Source organism: Mobula hypostoma, chromosome 23 (genome assembly GCF_963921235.1).
Source record: "Mobula hypostoma chromosome 23, sMobHyp1.1, whole genome shotgun sequence".
Lineage (NCBI taxonomy): Eukaryota > Metazoa > Chordata > Chondrichthyes > Myliobatiformes > Myliobatidae > Mobula > Mobula hypostoma.
In genome coordinates, this window is record NC_086119.1 from 11,154,930 (window position 1) to 11,171,600 (window position 16,671).

Genomic DNA, 16,671 nt, shown 5'->3' on the forward strand with positions numbered 1-16,671 from the left:
GTCACCAGCACCAGATGAGATATACCCCAGGCTACTGTGGGAGGTGAGGGAGGAGATTGTTGAGCCTCTGGCAATGATGGGAACGGGAGGGGTTTTGGAGGACTGGAGGGTTGCGGATGTTGTTCCCTTATTCAAGAAAGGGAATAGAAATAGCTCAGGAAATTATAGACCAGTGAGTCTTACTTCAGTGGTTGGTAAGCTGATGAGAAAGATCCTGAGAGGCAGGATTTATGAACATTTGGAGAAAAGGCAGGTCGTGCCTTATGAACCTGATTGAATTTTGTAAGGATGAAACTAAACATGTTGATGAAGGTGGAGCAGTAGATGTAGTGCATATGGATTTCAGCAAGGCTTTTGATAAGGTACCCCTTGCAAGGCTTATTGAGAAAGTAAGGAGGCATGGGATCCAAGGGGACCTCGCTTTGTGGATCCAGAACTGGCATGCCCACAGAAGGCAAAGAGTGGTTGTAGATGGGTCATGTTCTGCATGGAGGTTGGTGACCAGTGGTGTGCCTCAGGGATCTGTTCTGGGACCCCTTCTCTTTGTGATTTTTATAAATGACCTGGATGAGGAAGTGGAGGGATGGGTTAGTAAATTTGCTGATGACACAAAGGTTGGGGGTGTTGTGGATAGTGTGGAGGGCTGTCAGAGGTTACAGCAGGAGATCGATACAAAACTGGACTACGAAGTGGCAGATGGAGTTCAAAACAGTAAATGTGAGGTGGTTCATTTTGGTGGGTCAAATATGATGGCAGAATATAGTATTAATGGTAAGACTCTTGGCAGTGTGGAGGATCAGAGGGATCTTGGGGTCTGAGTCCATAGGACACTCAAAGCTGCTGTGCAGGTTGACTCTGTGGTTAAGAAGGCATATGGTGCATTGGCCTTCATCAACCGTGGGATTGAGTTCAAGAGCCGAGGAGTAATGTTACAGCTGTATAGGACCCTGGTCAGACCCCACTTGGAGTATTGTGCTCAGTTCTGGTCACCTCACTACAGGAAGGATGTGGAAACTATGGAAAAGGTGCAGAGGAGATTTACAAGGACGTTGCCTGGATTGGGGAGCATGCCTTATGAGAATAGGTTGAGTGAACTCAGCCTTTTCTCCTTGGAGTGATGGAGGATGAGAGGTGACCTGATAGATGTGTATAAGATGATGAGACATTGATCGTGTGGATAGTCAGAGGCTTTTTCCTAGGGCTGAAATGGCTAACGCGAGAGGGCACAGTTTTAAGGTGCTTGGAAGTAGATACAGAGAAGATACCAGGGGCAAGTTTTTTTTACGCAGAGAGTGGTGAGTGGATGGAATGGGCTGTCGGTGACAGTGGTGAAGGTGGAAACAATAGGGTCTTTTAAGAGACTCCTGGACAGGTACGTGGAGCTTAGAAAAATAGAGGGCTCTGGGTAACTCTTGGTAATCTCTGAAGTAAGTACATGTTCAGCACAGCATTGTGGGCCGAAGGGCTTGTATTGTGCTGTAGGTTTTCTATGTTTCTAAATGACTGAGATTAAAGGTAATTGCCAAAAACAGGACTAGAGTATGAATCCACTACATGGTCACTTTATTAGGTACCTAATAAAGTGGCCTCTGAGTGTATGTTTGCGGTCTGCTGCTGTAGCCCATCCACTTCAATGTCGACGTGTTGTGCATTCAGAGATACTCCTCGGCACACCACTGTTGTAACGTGTGGTTATTCGAGTTACTCTCACCTTTTGTCAGTTTAAACCAGTCTGGCTATTTTTCTCTTACCTCTCTCATTAACAAGGTGTTTTCATCCAGCGAACTGCTGCTCAGGGAAGCTTCTGTTCTCCTCACCGTTCTCTGTAAGCTCTAGAAACTGCTGTGTGTGAAAATCCCAGCAGCTCAGCAGTTTCTGTGATACTCAAACACCCTCATCTGGCACAAATGGTCAAAATCACCTGGACCACACATCTTCCCCATTCTGATGTTTGCTCTGAACAATAGCTGAAGCTCGTGACCATGTCCGCATGCTTTTATGCATTGAGTTGCTGCCACGTGATTGGCTGATTAGATATTTGCATTAACGAGCAGATAGGCACGTGTACCTAATAAAGTGGCCAATGAGTGTATTTTTCTCTGGGGTCTGTGATTGGTAAGAGGATGTTTGAGGTGATGGAAGCAGATTCAATAGCAATTGTTTAAACAAGTGATTGGGATCTATGAGGGGCATAGATAAGGTAAATTCAAACAGGATTTTTCCCCTGAGTTTGGGTGAGACTAGAACGGAAAGTCGTGTGTTAAGGGTGAAAGGTGAACTGTTTAAGGGGAACATGAGGGGGAGCTTCTTTACTCAGAGAGTGGTTAGAGCATGGAATGAGCTGCCAGCAGAACTGGGGTGGATTTTGGTTTGATTTTAACATTTAAAAGATATTTGGATAGGTTCATGGATGGGAAGGATATGGAGGGCTATGGTCCAGGTGCAGATTGATGGGACTAGGCGCATTAATAGTTTGGCATGGACTAGATGGGCCACAGGGCCTGTTTTTGTCCTGTACTGTTCTATGATATTGTTGGGAACAGGACGTGAGATTATGAATACAGGTCCTTCAAAATGCCAGTACAGGAACAATGGGCTGAGGAGTTTGTTTCCACAACCAGTTCACTGGTATTTTGACAAAGTCTTCACTACCAGTGTCTGAGAAGGAATGTTTAGTCTTGGTTACTGATCACAGCCCTACCCTTCTAACAGAATAAAGTGTGAAAGTTACAGAGAAAGTGAAGGACAGGTAAACAATGAGGTACAGGATCATAATGAGGTAGACTGCATGGCAAGAATCCATTTTATACCCAGCTGTCCTAAAAGCAATGTAAAAACTGCTAATGAAATGCAAATCTTTTGCGTTTCCTCCTTTTTTTAAAAACTTTCCAGCAGTTTTGGCTCTGTGTATTAGATTAAAGTAACTGACAAAAGTACTTTATCATCCTTAATTTAAAGGTGTGACGAAGGAACAGCTGCCCAGAATACGCTTACTGTCATCTAATTTTAAACTTTGGACACAAGAGACCTCAGTTGCTGGAATATGGAGCAACACACAGGCTGCTGGGGGAACTCAGGAGGTCGGGCAGCATCCGTGGAGGGAAATGGACAGTTGATATTTTGGGTTGAGACCCTTCTTCTGTGCTAGCACAGGAGGCACAGTGGTGTAGTGGTTTTCGCATCGCCTTGCAGCGCCAGCTCTAAGATCAGGTTTCAATACCTGTGGGACGTTCTCCCTGTGATCACGTGGGTTCCAGTTTCCTCCTACATCCCGAACATGCACGGGTTGGGGTTAGTGAGTTGCGGGCATCCTGTGTCAGCACTGGAAGCGTGGCGACACTTCTGGGCTGCCCAGCACGGATCTCACTGATTTAATTTGATGCAAACGACACATTTCATTGCATGTTCTGATGTACATATGATAAGACAAAGCTAATCCTGAAGTAGGGTCTCGACCCCAACATTGTCTGCTTATTCATTTCCACAGATGCTGCCTGACCTGCTGAGTTCCTCCAGCATTTTGTGTGTGTTGCTTCGGATTTCCAGCATCCGAAGACTTTCTAGAGTTTATAATCTTTCAAAAATCTTTCTGTTAGCTTGGTCACACCACACATGAAAGTTTGTAAGTTAACAAACTGGCCAGCATACTTGCCACTAAGTTGGGTCAGGAAACTTAGGTCATTCAGGGTGGCTGGTAGTGTGCAAGGGTTATAAATTTAGATGAGAACACTTCAGAGTGATTACAAAATATTACAGCAAATACAGAGTACTGTACAAAAGTTTTAGGCACATATACAGTCTATAGCTAGAAAGACCCTTGTGCAGTACTGTAGTAATTTTATGTATTGCACTATACTGCCACCACAAAAAAAATTCATGGCATCTGTGAGTGATTATAAACCTGATTCTGATCTGGGTCTCTGTTGCGGACTGAGAGTGGGAAGGGGACAGGGAGAGGGGAATCGTGTTTGGGAAAAGGGGAAGGGAGGGGGAAGCAGCAGAAGGTCATTCTGTAATGACCTTGCCTGGTGTCTCAGGGCCGGGTGTTTCTGCACTCGTGCCCCCTCATTCCTTCTGCGCCACCTGTCCCACACCCCTCCCGGAGCGCTCCACCATCATCATTCCCAGCATCCTTTGCTCCCGCCAGATTTACAAACGCGTTCTCCACTCCACATTAACAAATACAGTACCGTGCAAAAGTCTTAGGCACCCCAGCTACTAACTTTTGCACAGTACTGTAATGTTAAAACTTGCTGTTTGTAGGGACAAATCGTAAACACAAGAGATTCTGCAGAAGCCGGAAATCTTGAGCAACACAGACAAAATGCTGAAGGATCTCAGCAAGTCAGACACCAGTGGAGGGGAATAAGCAGTTGATGTTTTGTGCTGAGACCTGATGAAGGGTTTTGGCCCAAAGCGTTGACTGCTTATTCATTTCCATAAATACTGCCTGACCTGCTGAGTTGCTCCAGCATCTTGTGTGTGTGGCTGTTGTTAGGTTTGCTCTTTCCCTGCCTGAAGAATTGAAAAGGGCCTCATAGGATCTGACCTCAGAATCAGATCAGATTTAATCTCACTCTGTTACATGACATGAAATTTGTTGATTTTTGGGTAGCAGTAGACTGTAAAAGCTCAAAATCACTATAAATTAAGAAATACATGATGGAATAAAGAAAGAACAACAAGGTAATGTTACACAGGAGCACCTGTACACATACTACCTGGTCCAAGAATGGGATGCACCCAGGTTCTCTGGAGTTGACAATGGTAAGTGCTGGTTTATTGTGTGAGGACATGTTGTTATTTACCCACAGATTCAGGCCTATCGATTGATTCTGCTTAACCTTAGCCTTCAATTCAGTGGTGGCGAACCAATGGCACACGTGCCCAAGATGGCACGTGTAAAAATTTTGTTGGCACACGGAATGCAGTGCTGCCCCTCGATTCTTTAAACTCCACCCATAATAAAAAAGATACATAATGAATATCTTTTTTTTTGCCAAAATGAAGCAGCAGAAGATGTCTTACAACCCGAAAGCAGTGAGTTATTTTCACAGGAAACGCCTCATGACGGCTTGGTGCCAGCTGGATGGATGTGAGAACATGTAAGACATTCAAAAATCTCCATAGACCTGTTTATGTATCAGTATTTGGATAGTAAATGGTTACAATTACAAAACTACTTAGAACTGATAAAGCCAGTCCTGACGAAGGCTCTCAGCCTGAAACGTCAACTGTTTAATCCTTTCCATAGATGCTGCCTGACCTTCTGAGTTCCTACAGCATTCATGTGTGTTGCTCTGGATTTCCAGCATCTGCAGTATCTCTTGTGTTTACGTATTTAGAACTGATGCTATTTTTCAATTGTTTTTAAAAAGATTAATATTAATTTCTAAAAAGGTTTTCTAAAATGTTTCGTTTATTTAAATCTGTCTCTGTTATGTGGACATGGGGTGGAGATACATCTCCACCAAAGGAGGTGAAAGACACTCCTTCCCTCCGCTAGCCTGTAGGTCACCTTTGGACAAAGTGTAGCATTTGCTTAGCCCCCTGATCAGGGTCACATGAAGCCAAGGAAGCAGGTGGTGGATGGATGTGGACATGGGGTGGAGATACATCTCCACCAAAGGAGGTGAAAGACACTCCTTCCCTCCGCTAGCCTGTAGGTCACCTTTGGACAAAGTGTAGCATTTGCTTAGCCCCCTGATCAGGGTCACATGAAGCCAAGGGAGCAGGTGGTGGATGGTTGTATGAGCAGCTGGTGCATGTCACAAGTCCTGGTTATGTGACCACTGACACCAGGCAGACAATCTCTGTGGAATATTGATAATGGTGGGGTCACTCGAATTGTAAAGACACTGCCCAGAAGAAGGCAATGGCAAACCACTTCTGTAGAAGAATTTGCCAAGAACAATCATGACCAAGATTGCCCCCGTAATATGACAAAGCACATAATGATGATGATACCTCTGTTAAATAAAGGCATCCGTTAGTCTTGCGAGACCTTGGATCTGCGCCTGGAAAGTCTTCACTCTCCAGGGTGCAGGCCTGGGCAAGGTTGTATAGAAGACCGGCAGTTGCCCATGCTGCAAGTCTCCCCTCTTCACGACACCGATGTTGTCCGAGGGAAGGGCAAAGGCTGATACAGCTTGGCACCAGTGTCGTCGCAGAGCAATGTGTGATTAAGTGCCTTGCTCAAGGACACAACACGTTGCCTCGGCTGGGGCTCGAACTCACGACCTTCAGGTCGCTAGTCCAATGCCTTAACCATCTCTGTTACACTCTCATTAACAATAAAACAATGAATACTCGTAAATAAGTAACAGGGCTCAGTCTTTTTCCTTAAACAGGTCTGTAATTATTGTTACTAATTCCTTAATCATTGATCATCTCTTTTCAAAATTACTATGGGATGTGAGAGAATATTTCAGAGGAGTATAACTAATTTGAGCACATGCTATCAAAAGGTTCACCTTCCCAGAATCCTTCCTCAGGAGCATTCCCAACCCCATGCTTTTTTTTGCAAACTTTTCAGTTGGATTTGTGAGGTAGGCTCCATGTACTTGTCATACCACATACAGGCTGAACAGTTCACGTTCTGTTCCTGAGAACAGTGTGTTTTTTAACCCTAAGCTTCACCATGTCAGTGCCAAAATTGCTGGGCAGTTCATTAAATTCCAGGGCTTTCATGTCAGATTTTACTAAGCTGTCAGAGAGAAGGAATGTCAATATCCAGTTTGCAAACAGCAACAATTAATTGCTAATTAATAGTTGCTTAAGAAGCCCAATTAGTAACACACACACAAAATGCAGGAGGAACTCAGCAGGTCAGGCGGGAACTATGGAAATGAATAAACAGTCAATGTTTCCGGCCGAGACCCCTCATCAGGGCTGAGTGGGGAGGGGGAAGATGCCAGAATAAAAAGGTGGGGGAGGGGAAGGAGGACAGCCAGCAGGTGATAGGTGAAGCCAGGTGGGTGGGAAAGGTAAGGGCTCGGAGAGGAAGGAATCTGATAGGAGAGGAGAGTGGACAACAGGAGAAAGGGAAGGAGGAGGGGATCCAGGGGGAGGTGAAAGGCAGGTGAGAAGAGGTTATTAATTATATATTAATTAGCATGGCATCACCAATGACCTATTTCATACTTTAACAAAAGTGTTGTAACATAGTGAATAAATGAAATGTTTTAATTTTATAAATTAATGATTTTTATGTGGTACTGCTGCCACAAAACAACAAATTTCATGACATATACTGAGTGGCCACTTTATTAGGAACACCTGTACACCTGCTCGTTAGTACAAATATCTAATCAGCCAATCATGTGGCAGCATAAAAGCACGCAGACATGATCAGGAGGTCCAGTTGTTGTTCAGACCAAAGACCACAATGGGAAGAAATGTGATCTAAGTGACTTTGACTGTGGAATGACTGGTAGAACATACTGTAGAACATAGAAGTGTCCCAGTACAGTACGAGCACCTTGGTCCACAATGTTTTACCAACCTGTCTCTACTACTCCATGATCAATCTAACTCTTCGACCATAACCCTCCGTTTTCCTTTTTCTTCTTTTCCTTGGCGTGTGCCTGCGTGCGTGCGAGTCTGTGGGTGTGCGTCTGCATGTGCGTCTGTGATGATGTCTTCTTCATGGCTTTTACAAGGCACGGAGCGAGAGAGAGAGAGAGAGAGAGACTGTGTGGCGTGCCACTCCTTACACAAACATTTCGCAGTATTTTCCCCTTTGTTTTATGAGGTCGAGTTGCGATCTCGACACGCAACCCGGCACGGATGGAAAGCGTACTCGGGAGCGGACCCGACTGGTTTCGAACCCGAGAACCTTCGCTCCCGGGTCCGGCGCTGATGTCATTGCGCCACAGCCAGCCCAACCCTCCATTTTTCTTAGATCCATGTGCCTAAGCTCCTTCTAAATGTTCCTATTGTATCAGCCTTTACCACCATCTTGGCAGTGCGTTTTATACCCTGTGTAAAACAAAAGCCTCTGATATCTCCTCTAAACGTTCCCCCACTTGTCTCAAACAAATGTCCTCTGGTACTGGTTATTGGTGCCCAGTGCCCACTCTGCCATTGTGCCAGACGGGGTGGTTTGAGTATCTCAGAAACTGCTGATCTCCTGGGATTTTCACTTGTAACAATCTCTAGAGGTTGCAGAGGAGAATAACTGGACTGGTTCAAGCTGACAAGAAGGTGACGGTAACTCAAATACCCACGCATTGCAACAGTGGTGTGCAGAGGAGGATCTCTGAATGTGGAACCTCGACGTGGTTGGGCTGCAGCAGCGGAGGAACACGGCAGAGTCGACTCCTGTGTCTAAGAAAGTGGCCACTGTGTGTATGTCACTGATAACCAACCTGATTCTGCCATCACGTGTTCCACTATGTCCATGAGTGTAACCTGAGCAACCTCTCAAACGTATCACTGACAACTCACACAAAGTGCTGGAGGAACTCAGCAGGTCAGGCAGCAACTATGGAGGGAAATGAACGGACGACGTCTCAACCAGAGACTCCTCTTCAAGACCCGTACCCCACTTACTACTGTTCCCACAACCAGCAGTGTCAGTTCAAGCGACCCAGGTCCAACTCTGACCTCTGATGCTGTCTGTGTGGCGTTTGCACGTTTTCCTCTGGAATTGCACGGGCTTCCTCCAGGCACTTCGGTTAACTCCTACATCCCAAAGAGGTGCATGTTAGCTGGGTACCCGAGTAGGTGGGTACCTGAGTGGCTGGGTACCTGAGTAGATGGGTACCTGAGTAGGTGGTACCTGAGTAGGTGGGTACCTGAGTATCTGGGTGCCTGAGTGGCTGGGTACCTGAGTAGGTGGTGCCTGAGTAGGTGGGGTAGCGGAGGTGATAGGAACTTGGAGAGTTTAGGTTACGGGGAAATTAAAGAATGAAAGGGTTTGCACTGTGAGTTGGCCCAGGCCCAACAGGACAAGTGGTCTCCAATACCATAAGACGATAAGAAATGTGGAATATGAATTCACTGTACCAAGAGGCCACAAGGATGAGGGGCTGGTGGTAGAAAGGGTGAGCAGCTCCAACAACGTAGAGGACATATCCTGGGCCCAAAATATTGATGCAGTCACGAAGGGGGCACGCCAGCAGGAGGTTGAGGAGATTGAGGAGATTAGGTATGTCACTAAAGACTTTAGCGAATTTCTACCGGTGTACCGCGGAGCGCATTCCGACCATTTGCGTCACCGTCTGGTAGGGAGGCTCCACTGCACAGGATCAAAAGGTGCAGCACAGGGCTGTAAACTCAGCCAGCTCCATCATGGACACGAGCCTCCCCAGCGCCGAGAATATCCTCAGTCGGCAGTGTTTGAAGAAGGTGGCATCCATCATGAAGAACTCTCACCATCTGGGACATGCCTGCTTCTCATTATTACCATCAGGGAGGTGCAGGAGCCTGAAGACCCACACTCAATGAATTCAGAATAGCTTCTTCCCCCCGCCATCAGATTTCTGAACAGTTCACGGACACAGCCTCACTATCCCTCTCTTGAACTGTTTATTAGTTTTTTTTTGTAAATTCTAGTCATTTTTATGCCTTGCAGTGTATGCTCCCACGTAACAACAAATTTCTCGATATAAGTCACTGATAATAAGCCTGATACTAATTTTAATAATGGATATTTGGTAATCAAATGCAGAAATTAGAAATCAAAGGTCTCAGATCTTATTACTTAGAGAAAGTTTTGAGTTTTGTACTGCCAAGAAACAGCAACTTTCTCAACATATTTCAGTGTAATAAGCCTGATTCTGATCTGAAAATGGTTAAAAATACATTCATTATCAATGTACATATATGTCACCATATACAACTCTGAGATTAATTTTCATGCAAGCATACGCAATAAGTGCAAGAAACAGAATCAATGAAAGACCGCACCGAACTGAACAGACAAATGTGAACAAGACAGCAGACTGTGCAAATACAAAAGGAAAAAAAAGCAATATCGAGAACATGAGATGAAGAGTCCTTGAATGTGAGTCCATAGGTTGTGGGAACCAGTTCAGCTATGGGGTGTGAAATTGGAGTGAGATTATCCCTTTGTTTCAAGAGCCAAGTGGTTGAGGGGTAATAACTGTTCCTGAACCTGGTGGTGTGAGCCCTGAGGCTCCTGTACCTTCTTCCTGATGGCAGCAGCGAGAAGAGAGCGTGACCTGGGTGGTGGGGGTCCCTGATGATGGATGCTGCTTTCCTGCAACAACACTCAATGTAGATGTGCTCACTGGTGGGGAGGACTTAACACGTGATGTATCCACTACAGTTTTTAGGATGTTCTGTTCAAGGGCATTGCTGTTTCCATACTAGGCTGTAATGCAACCAGTCAATATAATGTCCACCACTCACCTAAAGAAGTTTTTCAAAGAGTTAGATATTGTGCTGAATCTTCGGATTCTTTGGTGCCTCGTAATGGTGAAGTCATTGGGAAAGGGACGAGGTACAGAGGCACTCTCAGCCCCACGCCGGGGAATGACAGGAGACTTCTTCCTTAAAGGAGATCAGTGAACCAGATTAAGAGTTGCACTCTTCCAATGGTTTAAGGCAATTATCATTACGGTAGCATTGCTCCACATTTCTGTGACTAATTGAATTTAAATCCCAGCTGCCATGGTAGGATTTGAATGCACGTTCTGGATCATCGGAGCAGAAACATCATCCCTCTGTTGGTACCTGCTCCTTCTTCATACCAGCTGAACCTGTTTGAAAATAGAACATACAGACCCTTCGGCCAACGTTGTCGAGCTAACTTTTTAACCTACTCTAAGGTCAATCTAACCCTTCCCTCCCACATTTCTATCAATCCGGTGCCTATCTGGGAGTCCCTTCAATGTCCCTAATGTATGAGCTTCTAATGATACGTCCTCTCTCCAATCCATGCTTTGGTAGCTCAATTCCCTTGCAACGTAAAGGTTGGTAGTGTGATCCCTCTTTCAGATTCTTGCAGATTAATATTTATTTATGTTTATTTTATTTATTTAGAGAAACGGCACTGTAACAAGCCCTTCTGGCCCAAGGAGCCCACGCTGCCCAATTACATGGATGTGACCAATTAACCTACTATATAAGGCATCCGTTAGTCTTGCGAGACCATGGATCTGCGCCTGGAAAGTCTTCACTCTCCAGGGCGCAGGCCTGGGCCAGGTTGTATGGAAGACCGGCAGTTGCCCATGCTGCAAGTCTCCCCTCTCCACAACACCGATGTTGTCCAAGGGGAGGGCAAGGGCCAATACAGCTTGGCACCGGTGTCGTCGCAGAACAATGTGTCGTTACATGCCTTGCTCAAGGACACAACACGCTGCCTCGGCTGGGGCTCAAACTCGTGACCTTCAGGTCACTAGTCAAATGCCTTAACCACGTGCCCACACTAGTTAACCTACTAACCTGTACGTTTTTGGAATGTGGGAAGAAACCGTAGCACCTGGAGGAAACCCACATGGTCACAAGGAGGACATATAAACTCCTTACAAGCAGCAGCAGGAATTGAAGCTACTGCAATAATGCTATGTTAACCATAAGACCATACAACCATAAGACATAGCAGCAGAATTCAGTCGATCACAGCAGATTTATTTTCCTTCTCAGCTCCGTTCTCCTTCTCCCCATAACTTTTGATGCCCTTGCTAATCAAGAACCTATTAACCCCCACCCCCAACACCCAATGAATCCACAACCATCTGTGGCAATAAATTCTACAGATTCACCACCCTCTGGCTAAAGAAGTTTTTCCTCATCACTGTTCCAAAGGGACGTCCTTATATTCTGAGCCTTGCGTTCTTCCGAGTAAGGTAGGTGAGAGGAAAGCTGGAAACGAGGGCAGAGGTCAGTCCCAGCGAGCTGTGAGTTTGCTCCGCCCTCGAGTTGCCACTACGCTACTGAACAGAAAGTAAGATGCACCCTTCTCATCAAAACGTGGATGAAATTCGGGGCTAGGGACGAGTGTGAGAGATTGAGGGAGAGGGAGCTGATGAAGGGTCATGTTTAGAAATAGAGGCCAATAAAGGGGGTGAAGGGGAGGGGATGAAATAAGAGCCAACCAGTAAATCTGACACCTCGCTGATATGCACCGATGGGCTGGGAGGAGAGTGATGCTGAGATAATTCATCTGACAACTTTACTGATCGTCATCATGATCACCCTTGCCTTCCACGGTTTGTAAGCCAGGCTACCAGTTAACCGTTTCATTGGATCCTCAGCCCCAGTAAAGCAGCCTTACAAATGCAGAACTGAGATCCTACGCTGACGGGCAGCAGGGTAGCGTAACTGTTAGTGGAACGCTTTATCGTGACGGTGATCAGGGTTTGATTCCTTGCCAGTCAAAGTACATTTATTATCAAAGAATGTATACAGTTTGCAATCCTAGTATTCGTCCTCCCACAGGGAGCCACAAACCAAGGAGATACCACTTAAAGAAAGCATCAAACACTCAACGTGCAAAAATAAGAACAAATTATTTTTTCTTAATAATAAGAAAGAATAGGTGAGGTCGAAGGCGCTCGGCAGAGGACGGCGCTCGGGAGGCTGTATCTGAGGGGCTGGTCGGAGGCTCGAAGGTTTTGGACGGACGGACTCAGTGTCGGCTGTGGTCGGCTGCTTCCAAGGCATCGGCAAGTTGACAGTGCCTGGAGGTTTATGGCAGGGAGTTCCTCCCTTTTGCCGCCTGCTATCGGGGACTCGAGAGTCGATTGACCTGGGGACTTTTGAGACTTTATTTACCATGCCCATGGTTTGTTCTTCATCAAATTATGGTATTGCTTTGCACTGCTGTAACTATATGTTATCATTACGTGCTTTTGCCAGTGTTAGTCTTTGGCTTGTCCTGTTTTTCTATGATATCACTCCAGAGAAACATTGTATCATTTCTTAATGCATGTATGCATTTCTAAATGACAATAAAAAGAGGACTGAGTGTTCTCATAATCTAAAATTGCGCAGACAGCGAAGAGCGAGAAAATAACACACGGGATTTTAAACGTCAAATCGCAGAGTCCCTGAAATGATCCAGGAGTGCCAGCCACTGAGTCAGCCCAGTTTAGCTTCTGTGTCAATGGTTGCAGGCCTCAGCCGCAGTGTCACTTCCGCACCGAGGCGCTTCGATCAGATTGCACGAGTCTCAAAAGAGAGTATGCAGAAACACACGGAACATGAGCCGCAGAGCCCTCCAAAAACGAGTCCACAACTGCGGAAAGCGTTCAGCACGGAGGATATTAAACATCAAACCACAAGGTCCTCTGAGAAAGGAATCCCACAGCCATGAGCCACGCTGCGGAAGCGATTGAACCTGCACCCACTTCTGGCAGCAGTGAGGGGGAGACCGGTCAAACGCAGGGAAACAGCGCTGAACACCTACTTGCCTTCTGCTCTCGTCCTCATCAACTGCAATCTTGCTCGATGCTTTAATCGGTGAGGAGTAATGGAACTTACCATGGGTTCCTGTTCCGCTATTGAGAAACAATGGCCGCGCCCTCCACTGCCAACCTTGCCGAATTCCTCAAAAGGCAGCGTAAGCTCCAGATTGCCCAAAAAAAATCAACAAAATGGAAATTACAGGCTATCACTTACTGTACATCTATTGTGATGAAGTGTTTTGAGAGGTTGGAGATGAGACATCAAATGCTGCCTGGGAGGTGACTTGGATCCACTCCATTCTGCCTACCGTTACAACAGCAGATGCCAATCCTTTGGCTCTTTACTCAGCCCTGGAATATCCGGACAGCAAAAATGTATACATTGGGATGTTCTTCATTAACTACAGCTTAGCATTCGATACCATCAATAAGCTTCAAGTCCTTGGCCTCAATATCCCCTTGTGCAAATGGATCCTCGATTTCCTCTCATGCAGATCCCAGTCAGTTCAGATTGGCAACATCTCCTCCACAATCTCTATCAGCAGCCCCCTGTTCTACTCACTTTACACTTATGACAGTGTGGCTAAGCACGGCTCCAATGTCGTATCCAAGTTTGCTGATGACACCACTGTCGTAGACTGAATCAAAGGTGGTGATGGATCAGCATATTGAAAATCTGCTGAAGAGATTGAAAATCTGGTTGAGTGGTGCCACAACGACAGCCTCTCACTCAACGTTAGCAAGACCAAGGAGCTGATTACTGACTTCAGAGGAGGAACCCAGAGGCCCATGAGCCAGTCCTCATCAGGAGATCGGAGGTGGAGAGGATCAGCAACTTTAAATCCCTGAGCCTGAGTTATCACTTCAGAGGACCAGAGCAGTATTGAAGGAAGTATGACAGTGCCTCTACTTCCTTGGGAGTTTGCAAAGATTCGACATGACATCTAAAACTTTGACAAACTTCTATGGATGTGTGGTGGACAGTATACTGACTGATTGCATCATGGCCTGGTATTGAAACACCAATGCCCTTGAACAGAACATCCTCCAAAACGTAGTGGATATGACCGAGTCCACCAGAGTTAAAACTCTGCCCACCACTGAGCAATCGACACGGTGTGTTGTCACCGGAAAGCAGCATCCATCATCAGGGATTCACTGGAGCCATCAGGAAGAAGGTACAGGAGCCTCAGGGCTCACAGCTCCAGGTTCCGGAACAGTTATTACCCCTCAAGCAAAAGGTTCTTGAGCTAACTTCACTCAACTTCACTTGCCCCATCAGTGAACTGTTCCCTCAACCTGCGGGCTCCCATTCAAGGACTTGTCATCTCATGATTTTGATATTTGTGTATTTATTTATTTATTATTATTACCTCTTTCTTCTTTTATATTTGCACAGTTAGTTGTCTTTTGCACACTGGTTGTTTGTCTGCTCTTTGGGTGCGGTCTTTCATTGATTCTATTATGGTTTTTGGATTTACTGGGCATGCCTGCTACGAAAAAATCTTGGTGTTGTGTATGGTGAGATATACGTACTTTGATAATAAAATGACTTTGAACTTTGCAATTGATCGCAGCTCAGGAGAAGAAGTAGAAGTGGTTTTGTGAGCTGTCTACAGGGTGTCGCTGTTGGCTGTGTTGGTCGGTGATTCCATCTTGTAGTCTGAACGGAGTTTGGACATTCTCCCTGTGGGCTTCCTCCGAGTGCCCCAGTTTCCTCTCACGCTGCAAAGATGAAGGGGTTAGTGAGTTACGGGCACGCTATGTTGGCGCTGGAAGCGTGGCGACACTTGCGGGCTGGCCCCAGCACACCTTTTGGTCGTTGACGCAAATGACGCATTTTACTGTATGTTTCAATGTTTCGGTTTACAGGTTACAGATAAAGCTAATCTTAACTCTTTTATAGTCTGTAATGCATGTTTTTCTTTGGGATCTTACCAGACAGCAGAGTGCGGAGACACAAGGGGACTGCAGATACAGGAGTCTGAGCGAAGACACAAACTGTTGGAGGAACTCAGCAGATCAGCAGTGAAAGCCTCCACTTTCACCACTTAGCCCTCAAGTGGACTTTGTGTTTTAACTGTGTTATTTCCGGTAAAGACTGGGTCAAATACATGTTTAATTTATGCTTTTTTTATTGCTTATCTGTTGCTATGTGCCCATGACACTGCTGCAAGTAAGTTTTTCTTTGCGTCTGTGCACACGTATACTTGTGTATTAGACCATAAACTTACATACCTTTGTGAGTGTAAGCCTCCTTTGTAACTGTACGGAGTGATATTGGAGTAGAAGAATATTATAGAATAGAACTTTATTGTCTTTGTTCAAGACAATAAGATTGCATTGCTGCTCCAGTCCGTGCAAAACAGATATTTACAACGCATGTGGTACGGCTTCATTTAAAAAAAAATCCCATACTTTACATGCAAATAGTGACTGTGATAGTCTATAACACCCAAAGACCATTGGCAAGTTAGGATGTAGCGTTATTCAACTTCACAACAGCCCTCCGGAAGAAACTATTTTTTAGTCTTGATGGAGGGTCTTGGGCTGAAAGGTTGACTGGTTATTCCCATCAATGGGTGCTGCCTGACCTGTTGAGCTCCTCCAGCATTCCGTGTGCTCTACACTTCCAGCAGCTGCAGTGCCTGTTGTATCTGCGTTTATCAGTCTTAATATCCAGGCTAAGGTGTTTCTGTATCTCCTACCAGACTCCAGGAGGTTGAACCGTCAGTTTTCTAGAGTAGAATATAAACATGCAAATTCTAGTTACGAGGAGCCTCAACATTCACGGAAGAAACCCCTCCTTGTTTATACAGTATCCCAACTGATTAGGAACACAATAGCAAGTATTTTATCACACACCCATTTCAGTCTTTCTCTGACCTCCCCTCCACCTCATGCTTCATTTGGAAATGCAGAATAGAGTGAGCCCGCTGTGTTTGATCAATATTTCTTCCACACATTGCGATTTAATTCTCACTGTCTGCAACACACCGAAAAGATAAGTATCTGAAAAATGCTGGGATTCTGCAAGGCTGTCCTTTGAAAGATTATCAGGAGTATGAACAGCTCCAACTGTAACTGGAGTGTTAACCTCCTAGCAGGCGTCCATCAGAATCTGAGTGATTTTAGCATTTCATTTTGCGAGGAATCTTTACCTCTTTTCACTTCCCTGACAGTAGAACACGTTTCCCGTTATTAGATGTCAAAGTCTATCGCCCATAAAATCAATAAATGACGCCCTTAGGATGATTTCTTATCTGTACCAAAATGCTAAATCTGGCAGGTAATT